General features: G+C 50.2%; 1 long non-coding RNA gene across 1 annotated transcript; it reads left to right on the forward strand.

Moving 5' to 3' along the window:
- The first annotated feature begins 3,197 nt into the window (after window positions 1-3,197).
- Window positions 3,198-14,571, forward strand: LOC147650765 (uncharacterized). The gene is made up of 4 exons (XR_015275775.1): window positions 3,198-5,897; window positions 6,009-9,053; window positions 9,149-12,194; window positions 12,289-14,571. It is a non-coding gene; the product is annotated as an uncharacterized LOC147650765 (long non-coding RNA).
- The last annotated feature ends 2,263 nt before the right edge of the window (window positions 14,572-16,834 follow it).

Raw genomic sequence — 16,834 nt, forward strand, 5'->3', positions numbered from 1 at the left:
TGCTGGCCATCCCTGGCCTGGCCTGGGCTTGCTGTGGGTCACACAAGCCCTGTTCCAGTGCCTGGGCCACAGCCCCCAGCCAGGCTCCCTTCTGGCAGCAGAGTCCCACTGGGCCAGTGTCCCAGCCCGGCAGCACATGGAACACCCTTCCGTGCCTGACTGCACTGACCGTGCTACTTGTTTTTCCTTCCGGGACTTAGGGACATCACAGACACAGATGCCACCCTGCTGTACATACGTTTTACAGTTGTTGTGTTCAGGATAGAGGTTTTAGAGTTTGTTTAAGTTGTCTGTAAATACGTTTCATAGAGTTTTGTTAGATCTCTTCTCAGGTAAATAGGTTCTATAGTTTGTTGTTGTTGTTGTTGTTGTTGTTGTTGTTACCAATATTCTTACAGTGTAAATATGTGGTGTAGTTCATTCTTGTTCCTTTTCTTCTACAGATAAACAGTCTTTGATTTTCACACCCCAGTTCTCTTTGCATTTTCTTCGGGCACATTTGCAAAGCTGTGGGTTGTTTCGGGAACAATGTTTGCAGGACTCTAAAAAGAGTATCACAACCGCTCTGCCACACTCTCCGCTGCTTCTGCTGCCCCAAAAAGCACTGGCTGGCTTTGCTCACACAATCACAGTTGTGGTGGCATTTCTACCACACCACAGGACAGCGATGTTTTCCCTCTTCTCCTGGAAATACCTACAGCACTTGTGGGTAGCAAGGCAAACATGAGCCTCTTTTAGTGGCCCTTGAAACTGGACATGTGAAATGAGGTACACAAAGCCACAGGCCAGCTGAACCTGGCATCTCTGAATGGGTCTTTACATTCTTCCCAGGAAGATGAATGGCAATCACTATTTTGGCAGGGAGGAAAGTGCATCAGCTAGCAATTTGCTGTAGAAAATGTGCTTTCTGCTCCTCTCACAGCCAAAACTCCTAGCCATTTCTTGGAAGTCCTTCTTAGATAAGGACCGTGTTCAACTGAGTGACAGTGAAGCCAAATGGCAATGCCGCAATCAATTGTCCTGTACACAATCTCCTTCATCCACGTGGAAGGTTACCCACGGGCACACAAGAGGACGGAAGAAACCCAAATGCATCGTTGGACATAAAGTCAGACGTGTTGAGGGATGAAGAAATCTTGCAGAGATATGGAAAGCTGCCCTGAAAACCCAGTTCGGGGAGAGCCTGAGCTCTTTTGTGCTTCTAGGCCTGAAGATGCTCAGCACCTTTCCCAGATGCTCAGCAGGCAGTAGGATTGTGCCTGAATCTGGCTCTGGAAATGCCAGTGCCTCAACTGAGACCTGTGGCAAAGATTTCCATTGCACGGAGAGGGGCCACAGTCCTGCAAGAGTCTTTCAGCAGAGCAAACAGCAGCCTGGAGGGTGGGCAATGCTGCATCTGGACCACTGCATGCTCATCCTTCACCACAATGCAGAGCTGCCATGGATCACTTTTTCCATTTCTGCTGTTGGATATGTTTTGGAGAAGTTGTTCTAGGTGGCTTTGGATGGTGATCCAAGTAGGAAGCAGCCATTCGCCTGCTGTGATATCCTTACAACTAGTCCTAACTTCTCATTGCCTTTGGTTTGATTGGGGGTGTTTTATCTGTTTGTTTGATTGGTTTCTTTGGGTTGGTTTCTTTGTGTTTTTCTCTGTTTTGCTTGGAGTTTCTTTTCCTTTTTTAGAAATGACTGGTGAAGTTGGCACAACCAAACTCCAGAAAACGTAAAGCAGGTTTGACTTTCCAGAAATTGCTTTTGGCTGGCTTTAGCTGCATTCCCCAGGATCACGATCAGCAGTAGATATTTGCAGGTTTTGCTCTGCATCCTCAGCCTGCCCAGATGTTGTTCAGTGTTTCAGCAGTGGAGAAGAAGATGGATATTTTGCTAAACCTCCTTTCAAACAACAAAACTTGGGTTAGCACGACAGAAAAGAAGAAAAGAAAATCTTCGCCAGTTAGAACAGAGCCAGAGTCCCACCATTTCCCCCTCCACTTCTCTTTCTTTTCTACATTTAGAGGTAAAGCTTCCATCTCCAAAAGCTTCCATCTCTCACTTCCTGATGTAGCCATTTGCTACCCTTTAGCCTTGACTGCCACGCATCGGACTGCTGTCCGTGTGGGGCTGGGGATGCTCAGCCTGGGAAGAGAAGGGGGCTGGCGAGGCCTCCCTGCAGCTCTAGGAAAGATGGGCACAGACAGGAGAAGCCTTTCAACTGCAGGAGTGAGCTTGAAGTTGGATCTAATGAAGCTGCTCTTTTCCACTCCGGCTGCTGGGCCACTGGCCCAGGCTGTGCACAGAGGCTGGGGATGCTCCATCCTTGGCAACATCCAAGGCCAGCTGGGAGCGGGGCTCTGAGCAACCTATTCTGAGCGAAGATTGCTCCGCTTGGAACAAGATGGTCTTTAGGGTCCCTTCCAAGCCCAAGCACCCAGGGATTCCATCATTCATTCTACGGTCTCCGTTGTCCACTTCAGCCTGGGCCTGAACTCCTGGCGGTGATGTCACAGTGCACGCTCCAGCTAGAACTTCCAGCATCCAGCAACGGCCACAACACAACCCTTGGCTCCTTGTGCCAGCACGCTCTTCATTCACCCTGCTCCAAGCCTACCCCTGTCACCTTGTTGCCACCTGCTCCCTGATTCCCCCAGCAGTCCCCAAAGCTCCCCATCGCTTGGATTTTGCTCTCCATCCCTGCAGGATGTCTGCATTTGTTCCAAAAGAGGTATGGTACTATTCCACGGAGGCGGACACCCCGCAGCTGCCTGGCTGGGCTGGAGCTCTGTGGGACAGGGTGGGAAAGGGACCCCACGCTGAAATTTTGCTACCTCTGCAGGCTGGCACAGACGGAGAGGAGGAGACGGACGTCGATACACAGACTGATAGAGAAGAAGCCATGGAAGTGGACGGAGAGGATACTGGAGAGGAAGAGATGGATGTGGATATGTACGAGACAGAGGAAGAGATGGAGGTGGAAAGGAAAGATTCTATTGAAGAGATGGATACTGATCTAAAAGACAAGGAGGAAGACATGGTCTTGGGATGAAGACCGATGCCAGCAGCAGAACAGGCAGGTGCTCCCCACAAGCAGAGTGGGTCCCCTGCTGCCAGCCTGGGGCCGGGCTGGGCACTCCCTGCTCAGGGACACGCTAGCCCATGCACTGGATTCTGCTGGCCATCCCTGGCCTGGCCTGGGCTTGCTGTGGGTCACACAAGCCCTGTTCAAGTGCCTGGGCCACAGCCCCCAGCCAGGCTCCCTTCTGGCAGCAGAGTCCCACTGGGCCAGTGTCCCAGCCCGGCAGCACATGGAACACCCTTCCGTGCCTGACTGCACTGACCGTGCTACTTGTTTTTCCTTCCGGGACTTAGGGACATCACAGACACAGATGCCACCCTGCTGTACATACGTTTTACAGTTGTTGTGTTCAGGATAGAGGTTTTAGAGTTTGTTTAAGTTGTCTGTAAATACGTTTCATAGAGTTTTGTTAGAGCTGTTCTCAGGTAAATAGGTTCTATAGTTTGTTGTTGTTGTTGTTGTTGTTGTTGTTGTTGTTACCAATATTCTTACAGTGTAAATATGTGGTGTAGTTCATTCTTGTTCCTTTTCTTCTACAGATAAACAGTCTTTGATTTTCACTCCCCAGTTCTCTTTGCATTTTCTTCGGGCACATTTGCAAAGCTGTGGGTTGTTTCGGGAACAATGCTTGCAGGACTCTAAAAAGAGTATCAAAACCGCTCTGCCACACTCTCCGCTGCTGCTGCTGCCCCAAAAAGCACTGGCTGGCTTTGCTCACACAATCACAGTTGTGGTGGCATTTCTACCACACCACAGGACAGCGATGTTTTCCCTCTTCTCCTGGAAATACCTACAGCACTTGTGGGTAGCAAGGCAAACATGAGCCTCTTTTAGTGGCCCTTGAAACTGGACATGTGAAATGAGGTACACAAAGCCACAGGCCAGCTGAACCTGGCATCTCTGAATGGGTCTTTACATTCTTCCCAGGAAGATGAATGGCAATCACTATTTTGGCAGGGAGGAAAGTGCATCAGCTAGCAATTTGCTGTAGAAAATGTGCTTTCTGCTCCTCTCACAGCCAAAACTCCTAGCCATTTCTTGGAAGTCCTTCTTAGATAAGGACCGTGTTCAACTGAGTGACAGTGAAGCCAAATGGCAATGCCGCAATCAATTGTCCTGTACACAATCTCCTTCATCCACGTGGAAGGTTACCCACGGGCACACAAGAGGACGGAAGAAACCCAAATGCATCGTTGGACATAATAAAATCAGACGTGTTGAGGGATGAAGAAATCTTGCAGAGATATGGAAAGCTGCCCTGAAAACCCAGTTTGGGGAGAGCCTGAGCTCTTTTGTGCTTCTAGGCCTGAAGATGCTCAGCACCTTTCCCAGATGCTGCTCAGCAGGCAGTAGGATTGTGCCTGAATCTGGCTCTGGAAATGCCAGTGCCTCAACTGAGAGCTGTGGCAATGATTTCCATTGCATGGAGAGGGGCCACAGTCCTGCAAGAGTCTTTCAGCAGAGCAAACAGCAGCCTGGAGGGTGGGCAATGCTGCATCTGGACCACTGCATGCTCATCCTTCACCACAATGCAGAGCTGCCATGGATCACTTTTTCCATTTCTCCTGTTGGATATGTTTTGGAGAAGTTGTTCTAGGTGGCTTTGGATGGTGATCCAAGTAGGAAGCAGCCATTCGCCTGCTGTGATATCCTTACAACTAGTCCTAACTTCTCATTGCCTTTGGTTTGATTGGGGGTGTTTTATCTGTTTGTTTGATTGGTTTCTTTGGGTTGGTTTCTTTGTGTTTTTCTCTCTTTTGCTTGGAGTTTCTTTTCCTTTTTTAGAAATGACTGGTGAAGTTGGCACAACCAAACTCCAGAAAACGTAAAGCAGGCTTGACTTTCCAGAAATTGCTTTTGGCTGGCTTTAGCTGCATTCCCCAGGATCACGATCAGCAGTAGATATTTGCAGGTTTTGCTCTGCATCCTCAGCCTGCCCAGATGTTGTTCAGTGTTTCAGCAGTGGAGAAGACGATGGATATTTTGCTAAACCTCCTTTCAAACAACAAAACTTGGGTTAGCACGACAGAAAAGAAGAAAAGAAAATCTTCGCCAGTTAGAACAGAGCCAGAGTCCCACCATTTCCCCCTCCACTTCTCTTTCTTTTCTACATTTAGAGGTAAAGCTTCCATCTCCAAAAGCTTCCATCTCTCACTTCCTGATGTAGCCATTTGCTACCCTTTAGCCTTGACTGCCACGCATCGGACTGCTGTCCGTGTGGGGCTGGGGATGCTCAGCCTGGAAAGAGAAGGGGGCTGGCGAGGCCTCCCTGCAGCTCTAGGAAAGATGGGCACAGACAGGAGAAGCCTTTCAACTGCAGGAGTGAGCTTGAAGTTGGATCTAATGAAGCTGCTCTTTTCCACTCCGGCTGCTGGGCCACTGGCCCAGGCTGTGCACAGAGGCTGGGGATGCTCCATCCTTGGCAACATCCAAGGCCAGCTGGGAGCGGGGCTCTGAGCAACCTATTCTGAGCGAAGATTGCTCCGCTTGGAACAAGATGGTCTTTAGGGTCCCTTCCAAGCCCAAGCACCCAGGGATTCCATCATTCATTCTACGGTCTCCGTTGTCCACTTCAGCCTGGGCCTGAACTCCTGGCGGTGATGTCACAGTGCACGCTCCAGCTAGAACTTCCAGCATCCAGCAACGGCCACAACACAACCCTTGGCTCCTTGTGCCAGCACGCTCTTCATTCACCCTGCTCCAAGCCTACCCCTGTCACCTTGTTGCCACCTGCTCCCTGATTCCCCCAGCAGTCCCCAAAGCTCCCCATCGCTTGGATTTTGCTCTCCATCCCTGCAGGATGTCTGCATTTGTTCCAAAAGAGGTATGGTACTATTCCACGGAGGCGGACACCCCGCAGCTGCCTGGCTGGGCTGGAGCTCTGTGGGACAGGGTGGGAAAGGGACCCCACGCTGAAATTTTGCTACCTCTGCAGGCTGGCACAGACGGCGAGGAGGAGACGGACGTCGATACACAGACTGATAGAGAAGAAGCCATGGAAGTGGATGGAGAGGATACTGGAGAGGAAGAGATGGATGTGGATATGTACGAGACAGAGGAAGAGATGGAGGTGGAAAGGAAAGATTCTATTGAAGAGATGGATACTGATCTAAAAGACAAGGAGGAAGACATGGTCTTGGGATGAAGACCGATGCCAGCAGCAGAACAGGCAGGTGCTCCCCACAAGCAGAGTGGGTCCCCTGCTGCCAGCCTGGGGCCGGGCTGGGCACTCCCTGCTCAGGGACACGCTAGCCCATGCACTGGATTCTGCTGGCCATCCCTGGCCTGGCCTGGGCTTGCTGTGGGTCACACAAGCCCTGTTCCAGTGCCTGGGCCACAGCCCCCAGCCAGGCTCCCTTCTGGCAGCAGAGTCCCACTGGGCCAGTGTCCCAGCCCGGCAGCACATGGAACACCCTTCCGTGCCTGACTGCACTGACCGTGCTACTTGTTTTTCCTTCCGGGACTTAGGGACATCACAGACACAGATGCCACCCTGCTGTACATACGTTTTACAGTTGTTGTGTTCAGGATAGAGGTTTTAGAGTTTGTTTAAGTTGTCTGTAAATACGTTTCATAGAGTTTTGTTAGATCTCTTCTCAGGTAAATAGGTTCTATAGTTTGTTGTTGTTGTTGTTGTTGTTACCAATATTCTTACAGTGTAAATATGTGGTGTAGTTCATTCTTGTTCCTTTTCTTCTACAGATAAACAGTCTTTGATTTTCACACCCCAGTTCTCTTTGCATTTTCTTCGGGCACATTTGCAAAGCTGTGGGTTGTTTCGGGAACAATGCTTGCAGGACTCTAAAAAGAGTATCAAAACCGCTCTGCCACACTCTCCGCTGCTGCTGCTGCCCCAAAAAGCACTGGCTGGCTTTGCTCACACAATCACAGTTGTGGTGGCATTTCTACCACACCACAGGACAGCGATGTTTTCCCTCTTCTCCTGGAAATACCTACAGCACTTGTGGGTAGCAAGGCAAACATGAGCCTCTTTTAGTGGCCCTTGAAACTGGACATGTGAAATGAGGTACACAAAGCCACAGGCCAGCTGAACCTGGCATCTCTGAATGGGTCTTTACATTCTTCCCAGGAAGATGAATGGCAATCACTATTTTGGCAGGGAGGAAAGTGCATCAGCTAGCAATTTGCTGTAGAAAATGTGCTTTCTGCTCCTCTCACAGCCAAAACTCCTAGCCATTTCTTGGAAGTCCTTCTTAGATAAGGACCGTGTTCAACTGAGTGACAGTGAAGCCAAATGGCAATGCCGCAATCAATTGTCCTGTACACAATCTCCTTCATCCACGTGGAAGGTTACCCACGGGCACACAAGAGGACGGAAGAAACCCAAATGCATCGTTGGACATAAAGTCAGACGTGTTGAGGGATGAAGAAATCTTGCAGAGATATGGAAAGCTGCCCTGAAAACCCAGTTCGGGGAGAGCCTGAGCTCTTTTGTGCTTCTAGGCCTGAAGATGCTCAGCACCTTTCCCAGATGCTCAGCAGGCAGTAGGATTGTGCCTGAATCTGGCTCTGGAAATGCCAGTGCCTCAACTGAGAGCTGTGGCAATGATTTCCATTGCACGGAGAGGGGCCACAGTCCTGCAAGAGTCTTTCAGCAGAGCAAACAGCAGCCTGGAGGGTGGGCAATGCTGCATCTGGACCACTGCATGCTCATCCTTCACCACAATGCAGAGCTGCCATGGATCATTTTTTCCATTTCTCCTGTTGGATATGTTTTGGAGAAGTTGTTCTAGGTGGCTTTGGATGGTGATCCAAGTAGGAAGCAGCCATTCGCCTGCTGTGATATCCTTACAACTAGTCCTAACTTCTCATTGCCTTTGGTTTGATTGGGGGTGTTTTCTCTGTTTGTTTGATTGGTTTCTTTGGGTTGGTTTCTTTGTGTTTTTCTCTGTTTTGCTTGGAGTTTCTTTTCCTTTTTTAGAAATGACTGGTGAAGTTGGCACAAGCAAACTCCAGAAAACGTAAAGCAGGCTTGACTTTCCAGAAATTGCTTTTGGCTGGCTTTAGCTGCATTCCCCAGGATCACGATCAGCAGTAGATATTTGCAGGTTTTGCTCTGCATCCTCAGCCTGCCCAGATGTTGTTCAGTGTTTCAGCAGTGGAGAAGACGATGGATATTTTGCTAAACCTCCTTTCAAACAACAAAACTTGGGTTAGCACGACAGAAAAGAAGAAAAGAAAATCTTCGCCAGTTAGAACAGAGCCAGAGTCCCACCATTTCCCCCTCCACTTCTCTTTCTTTTCTACATTTAGAGGTAAAGCTTCCATCTCCAAAAGCTTCCATCTCTCACTTCCTGATGTAGCCATTTGCTACCCTTTAGCCTTGACTGCCACGCATCGGACTGCTGTCCGTGTGGGGCTGGGGATGCTCAGCCTGGAAAGAGAAGGGGGCTGGCGAGGCCTCCCTGCAGCTCTAGGAAAGATGGGCACAGACAGGAGAAGCCTTTCAACTGCAGGAGTGAGCTTGAAGTTGGATCTAATGAAGCTGCTCTTTTCCACTCCGGCTGCTGGGCCACTGGCCCAGGCTGTGCACAGAGGCTGGGGATGCTCCATCCTTGGCAACATCCAAGGCCAGCTGGGAGCGGGGCTCTGAGCAACCTATTCTGGGCGAAGATCGCTCCGCTTGGAACAAGATGGTCTTTAGGGTCCCTTCCAAGCCCAAGCACCCAGGGATTCCGTCATTCATTCTACGGTCTCCGTTGTCCACTTCAGCCTGGGCCTGAACTCCTGGCGGTGATGTCACAGTGCACGCTCCAGCTAGAACTTCCAGCATCCAGCAACGGCCACAACACAACCCTTGGCTCCTTGTGCCAGCACGCTCTTCATTCACCCTGCTCCAAGCCTACCCCTGTCACCTTGTTGCCACCTGCTCCCTGATTCCCCCAGCAGTCCCCAAAGCTCCCCATCGCTTGGATTTTGCTCTCCATCCCTGCAGGATGTCTGCATTTGTTCCAAAAGAGCTATGGCACTATTCCACGGAGGCGGACACCCCGCAGCTGCCTGGCTGGGCTGGAGCTCTGTGGGACAGGGTGGGAAATTTTGCTACCTCTGCAGGCTGGCACAGACAGAGAGGAGGAGACGGACGTCGATACACAGACTGATAGAGAAGAAGCCATGGAAGTGGACGGAGAGGATAGTGGAGAGGAAGAGATGGATGTGGACATGTACGAGACAGAGGAAGAGATGGAGGTGGAAACGAAAGATTCTATTGAAGAGATGGATACTGATCTAAAAGACAAGGAGGAAGACATGGTCTTGGGATGAAGACCGATGCCAGCAGCAGAACAGGCAGGTGCTCCCCACAAGCAGAGTGGGTCCCCTGCTGCCAGCCTGGGGCCGGGCTGGGCACTCCCTGCTCAGGGACACGCTAGCCCATGCACTGGATTCTGCTGGCCATCCCTGGCCTGGCCTGGGCTTGCTGTGGGTCACACAAGCCCTGTTCCAGTGCCTGGGCCACAGCCCCCAGCCAGGCTCCCTTCTGGCAGCAGAGTCCCACTGGGCCAGTGTCCCAGCCCGGCAGCACATGGAACACCCTTCCGTGCCTGACTGCACTGACCGTGCTACTTGTTTTTCCTTCCGGGACTTAGGGACATCACAGACACAGATGCCACCCTGCTGTACATACGTTTTACAGTTGTTGTGTTCAGGATAGAGGTTTTAGAGTTTGTTTAAGTTGTCTGTAAATACGTTTCATAGAGTTTTGTTAGATCTCTTCTCAGGTAAATAGGTTCTATAGTTTGTTGTTGTTGTTGTTGTTGTTACCAATATTCTTACAGTGTAAATATGTGGTGTAGTTCATTCTTGTTCCTTTTCTTCTACAGATAAACAGTCTTTGATTTTCACACCCCAGTTCTCTTTGCATTTTCTTCGGGCACATTTGCAAAGCTGTGGGTTGTTTCGGGAACAATGCTTGCAGGACTCTAAAAAGAGTATCAAAACCGCTCTGCCACACTCTCCGCTGCTGCTGCTGCCCCAAAAAGCACTGGCTGGCTTTGCTCACACAATCACAGTTGTGGTGGCATTTCTACCACACCACAGGACAGCGATGTTTTCCCTCTTCTCCTGGAAATACCTACAGCACTTGTGGGTAGCAAGGCAAACATGAGCCTCTTTTAGTGGCCCTTGAAACTGGACATGTGAAATGAGGTACACAAAGCCACAGGCCAGCTGAACCTGGCATCTCTGAATGGGTCTTTACATTCTTCCCAGGAAGATGAATGGCAATCACTATTTTGGCAGGGAGGAAAGTGCATCAGCTAGCAATTTGCTGTAGAAAATGTGCTTTCTGCTCCTCTCACAGCCAAAACTCCTAGCCATTTCTTGGAAGTCCTTCTTAGATAAGGACCGTGTTCAACTGAGTGACAGTGAAGCCAAATGGCAATGCCGCAATCAATTGTCCTATACACAATCTCCTTCATCCACGTGGAAGGTTACCCACGGGCACACAAGAGGACGGAAGAAACCCAAATGCATCGTTGGACATAAAGTCAGACGTGTTGAGGGATGAAGAAATCTTGCAGAGATATGGAAAGCTGCCCTGAAAACCCAGTTCGGGGAGAGCCTGAGCTCTTTTGTGCTTCTAGGCCTGAAGATGCTCAGCACCTTTCCCAGATGCTCAGCAGGCAGTAGGATTGTGCCTGAATCTGGCTCTGGAAATGCCAGTGCCTCAACTGAGAGCTGTGGCAATGATTTCCATTGCACGGAGAGGGGCCACAGTCCTGCAAGAGTCTTTCAGCAGAGCAAACAGCAGCCTGGAGGGTGGGCAATGCTGCATCTGGACCACTGCATGCTCATCCTTCACCACAATGCAGAGCTGCCATGGATCATTTTTTCCATTTCTCCTGTTGGATATGTTTTGGAGAAGTTGTTCTAGGTGGCTTTGGATGGTGATCCAAGTAGGAAGCAGCCATTCGCCTGCTGTGATATCCTTACAACTAGTCCTAACTTCTCATTGCCTTTGGTTTGATTGGGGGTGTTTTCTCTGTTTGTTTGATTGGTTTCTTTGGGTTGGTTTCTTTGTGTTTTTCTCTGTTTTGCTTGGAGTTTCTTTTCCTTTTTTAGAAATGACTGGTGAAGTTGGCACAAGCAAACTCCAGAAAACGTAAAGCAGGCTTGACTTTCCAGAAATTGCTTTTGGCTGGCTTTAGCTGCATTCCCCAGGATCACGATCAGCAGTAGATATTTGCAGGTTTTGCTCTGCATCCTCAGCCTGCCCAGATGTTGTTCAGTGTTTCAGCAGTGGAGAAGACGATGGATATTTTGCTAAACCTCCTTTCAAACAACAAAACTTGGGTTAGCACGACAGAAAAGAAGAAAAGAAAATCTTCGCCAGTTAGAACAGAGCCAGAGTCCCACCATTTCCCCCTCCACTTTGCTTTCTTTTCTACATTTAGAGGTAAAGCTTCCATCTCCAAAAGCTTCCATCTCTCACTTCCTGATGTAGCCATTTGCTACCCTTTAGCCTTGACTGCCACGCATCGGACTGCTGTCCGTGTGGGGCTGGGGATGCTCAGCCTGGAAAGAGAAGGGGGCTGGCGAGGCCTCCCTGCAGCTCTAGGAAAGATGGGCACAGACAGGAGAAGCCTTTCAACTGCAGGAGTGAGCTTGAAGTTGGATCTAATGAAGCTGCTCTTTTCCACTCCGGCTGCTGGGCCACTGGCCCAGGCTGTGCACAGAGGCTGGGGATGCTCCATCCTTGGCAACATCCAAGGCCAGCTGGGAGCGGGGCTCTGAGCAGCCTATTCTGGGCGAAGATCGCTCCGCTTGGAACAAGATGGTCTTTAGGGTCCCTTCCAAGCCCAAGCACCCAGGGATTCCGTCATTCATTCTACGGTCTCCGTTGTCCACTTCAGCCTGGGCCTGAACTCCTGGCGGTGATGTCACAGTGCACGCTCCAGCTAGAACTTCCAGCATCCAGCAACGGCCACAACACAACCCTTGGCTCCTTGTGCCAGCACGCTCTTCATTCACCCTGCTCCAAGCCTACCCCTGTCACCTTGTTGCCACCTGCTCCCTGATTCCCCCAGCAGTCCCCAAAGCTCCCCATCGCTTGGATTTTGCTCTCCATCCCTGCAGGATGTCTGCATTTGTTCCAAAAGAGGTATGGGACTATTCCACGGAGGCGGACACCCCGCAGCTGCCTGGCTGGGCTGGAGCTCTGTGGGACAGGGTGGGAAATTTTGCTACCTCTGCAGGCTGGCACAGACAGAGAGGAGGAGACGGACATCGATACACAGACTGATAGAGAAGAAGCCATGGAAGTGGACGGAGAGGATACTGGAGAGGAAGAGATGGATGTGGACATGTACGAGACAGAGGAAGAGATGGAGGTGGAAACGAAAGATTCTATTGAAGAGATGGATACTGATCTAAAAGACAAGGAGGAAGACATGGTCTTGGGATGAAGACCGATGCCAGCAGCAGAACAGGCAGGTGCTCCCCACAAGCAGAGTGGGTCCCCTGCTGCCAGCCTGGGGCCGGGCTGGGCACTCCCTGCTCAGGGACACGCTAGCCCATGCACTGGATTCTGCTGGCCATCCCTGGCCTGGCCTGGGCTTGCTGTGGGTCACACAAGCCCTGTTCCAGTGCCTGGGCCACAGCCCCCAGCCAGGCTCCCTTCTGGCAGCAGAGTCCCACTGGGCCAGTGTCCCAGCCCGGCAGCACATGGAACACCCTTCCGTGCCTGACTGCACTGACCGTGCTACTTGTTTTTCCTTCCGGGACTTAGGGACATCACAGACACAGATGCCACCCTGCTGTACATACGTTTTACAGTTGTTGTGTTCAGGATAGAGGTTTTAGAGTTTGTTTAAGTTGTCTGTAAATACGTTTCATAGAGTTTTGTTAGATCTGTTCTCAGGTAAATAGGTTCTATAGTTTGTTGTTGTTGTTGTTGTTGTTGTTGTTGTTGTTACCAATATTCTTACAGTGTAAATATGTGGTGTAGTTCATTCTTGTTCCTTTTCTTCTACAGATAAACAGTCTTTGATTTTCACTCCCCAGTTCTCTTTGCATTTTCTTCGGGCACATTTGCAAAGCTGTGGGTTGTTTCGGGAACAATGCTTGCAGGACTCTAAAAAGAGTATCAAAACCGCTCTGCCACACTCTCCGCTGCTGCTGCTGCCCCAAAAAGCACTGGCTGGCTTTGCTCACACAATCACAGTTGTGGTGGCATTTCTACCACACCACAGGACAGCGATGTTTTCCCTCTTCTCCTGGAAATACCTACAGCACTTGTGGGTAGCAAGGCAAACATGAGCCTCTTTTAGTGGCCCTTGAAACTGGACATGTGAAATGAGGTACACAAAGCCACAGGCCAGCTGAACCTGGCATCTCTGAATGGGTCTTTACATTCTTCCCAGGAAGATGAATGGCAATCACTATTTTGGCAGGGAGGAAAGTGCATCAGCTAGCAATTTGCTGTAGAAAATGTGCTTTCTGCTCCTCTCACAGCCAAAACTCCTACCCATTTCTTGGAAGTCCTTCTTAGATAAGGACCGTGTTCAACTGAGTGACAGTGAAGCCAAATGGCAATGCCGCAATCAATTGTCCTGTACACAATCTCCTTCATCCACGTGGAAGGTTACTCACGGGCACACAAGAGGACGGAAGAAACCCAAATGCATCGTTGGACATAAAGTCAGACGTGTTGAGGGATGAAGAAATCTTGCAGAGATATGGAAAGCTGCCCTGAAAACCCAGTTCGGGGAGAGCCTGAGCTCTTTTGTGCTTCTAGGCCTGAAGATGCTCAGCACCTTTCCCAGATGCTGCTCAGCAGGCAGTAGGATTGTGCCTGAATCTGGCTCTGGAAATGCCAGTGCCTCAACTGAGAGCTGTGGCAATGATTTCCATTGCATGGAGAGGGGCCACAGTCCTGCAAGAGTCTTTCAGCAGAGCAAACAGCAGCCTGGAGGGTGGGCAATGCTGCATCTGGACCACTGCATGCTCATCCTTCACCACAATGCAGAGCTGCCATGGATCACTTTTTCCATTTCTCCTGTTGGATATGTTTTGGAGAAGTTGTTCTAGGTGGCTTTGGATGGTGATCCAAGTAGGAAGCAGCCATTCGCCTGCTGTGATATCCTTACAACTAGTCCTAACTTCTCATTGCCTTTGGTTTGATTGGGGGTGTTTTCTCTGTTTGTTTGATTGGTTTCTTTGGGTTGGTTTCTTTGTGTTTTTCTCTGTTTTGCTTGGAGTTTCTTTTCCTTTTTTAGAAATGACTGGTGAAGTTGGCACAAGCAAACTCCAGAAAACGTAAAGCAGGCTTGACTTTCCAGAAATTGCTTTTGGCTGGCTTTAGCTGCATTCCCCAGGATCACGATCAGCAGTAGATATTTGCAGGTTTTGCTCTGCATCCTCAGCCTGCCCAGATGTTGTTCAGTGTTTCAGCAGTGGAGAAGACGATGGATATTTTGCTAAACCTCCTTTCAAACAACAAAACTTGGGTTAGCACGACAGAAAAGAAGAAAAGAAAATCTTCGCCAGTTAGAACAGAGCCAGAGTCCCACCATTTCCCCCTCCACTTCTCTTTCTTTTCTACATTTAGAGGTAAAGCTTCCATCTCCAAAAGCTTCCATCTCTCACTTCCTGATGTAGCCATTTGCTACCCTTTAGCCTTGACTGCCACGCATCGGACTGCTGTCCGTGTGGGGCTGGGGATGCACAGCCTGGAAAGAGAAGGGGGCTGGCGAGGCCTCCCTGCAGCTCTAGGAAAGATGGGCACAGACAGGAGAAGCCTTTCAACTGCAGGAGTGAGCTTGAAGTTGGATCTAATGAAGCTGCTCTTTTCCACTCCGGCTGCTGGGCCACTGGCCCAGGCTGTGCACAGAGGCTGGGGATGCTCCATCCTTGGCAACATCCAAGGCCAGCTGGGAGCGGGGCTCTGAGCAACCTATTCTGGGCGAAGATCGCTCCGCTTGGAACAAGATGGTCTTTAGGGTCCCTTCCAAGCCCAAGCACCCAGGGATTCCGTCATTCATTCTACGGTCTCCGTTGTCCACTTCAGCCTGGGCCTGAACTCCTGGCGGTGATGTCACAGTGCACGCTCCAGCTAGAACTTCCAGCATCCAGCAACGGCCACAACACAACCCTTGGCTCCTTGTGCCAGCACGCTCTTCATTCACCCTGCTCCAAGCCTACCCCTGTCACCTTGTTGCCACCTGCTCCCTGATTCCCCCAGCAGTCCCCAAAGCTCCCCATCGCTTGGATTTTGCTCTCCATCCCTGCAGGATGTCTGCATTTGTTCCAAAAGAGCTATGGCACTATTCCACGGAGGCGGACACCCCGCAGCTGCCTGGCTGGGCTGGAGCTCTGTGGGACAGGGTGGGAAATTTTGCTACCTCTGCAGGCTGGCACAGACAGAGAGGAGGAGACGGACGTCGATACACAGACTGATAGAGAAGAAGCCATGGAAGTGGACGGAGAGGATACTGGAGAGGAAGAGATGGATGTGGACATGTACGAGACAGAGGAAGAGATGGAGGTGGAAACGAAAGATTCTATTGAAGAGATGGATACTGATCTAAAAGACAAGGAGGAAGACATGGTCTTGGGATGAAGACCGATGCCAGCAGCAGAACAGGCAGGTGCTCCCCACAAGCAGAGTGGGTCCCCTGCTGCCAGCCTGGGGCCGGGCTGGGCACTCCCTGCTCAGGGACACGCTAGCCCATGCACTGGATTCTGCTGGCCATCCCTGGCCTGTCCTGGGCTTGCTGTGGGTCACACAAGCCCTGTTCCAGTGCCTGGGCCACAGCCCCCAGCCAGGCTCCCTTCTGGCAGCAGAGTCCCACTGGGCCAGTGTCCCAGCCCGGCAGCACATGGAACACCCTTCCGTGCCTGACTGCACTGACCGTGCTACTTGTTTTTCCTTCCGGGACTTAGGGACATCACAGACACAGATGCCACCCTGCTGTACATACGTTTTACAGTTGTTGTGTTCAGGATAGAGGTTTTAGAGTTTGTTTAAGTTGTCTGTAAATACGTTTCATAGAGTTTTGTTAGATCTCTTCTCAGGTAAATAGGTTCTATAGTTTGTTGTTGTTGTTGTTGTTGTTACCAATATTCTTACAGTGTAAATATGTGGTGTAGTTCATTCTTGTTCCTTTTCTTCTACAGATAAACAGTCTTTGATTTTCACACCCCAGTTCTCTTTGCATTTTCTTCGGGCACATTTGCAAAGCTGTGGGTTGTTTCGGGAACAATGCTTGCAGGACTCTAAAAAGAGTATCAAAACCGCTCTGCCACACTCTCAGCTGCTGCTGCTGCCCCAAAAAGCACTGGCTGGCTTTGCTCACACAATCACAGTTGTGGTGGCATTTCCTTCACCACAATGGAAATGCCAGTGCCTCAACTGAGAGCTGTGGCAATGATTTCCATTGCATGGAGAGGGGCCACAGTCCTGCAAGAGTCTTTCAGCAGAGCAAACAGCAGCCTGGAGGGTGGGCAATGCTGCATCTGGACCACTGCATGCTCATCCTTCACCACAATGCAGAGCTGCCATGGATCACTTTTTCCATTTCTCCTGTTGGATATGTTTTGGAGAAGTTGTTCTAGGTGGCTTTGGATGGTGATCCAAGTAGGAAGCAGCCATTCGCCTGCTGTGATATCCTTACAACTAGTCCTAACTTCTCATTGCCTTTGGTTTGATTGGGGGTGTTTTATCTGTTTGTTTGATTGGTTTCTTTGGGTTGGTTTCTTTGTGTTTTTCTCTGTTTTGCTTGGAGTTTCTTTTCCTTTTTT

Source organism: Cyanistes caeruleus, chromosome 13 (assembly GCF_971803275.1).
Source record: "Cyanistes caeruleus chromosome 13, bCyaCae1.hap1.1, whole genome shotgun sequence".
Taxonomy (NCBI): domain Eukaryota; kingdom Metazoa; phylum Chordata; class Aves; order Passeriformes; family Paridae; genus Cyanistes; species Cyanistes caeruleus.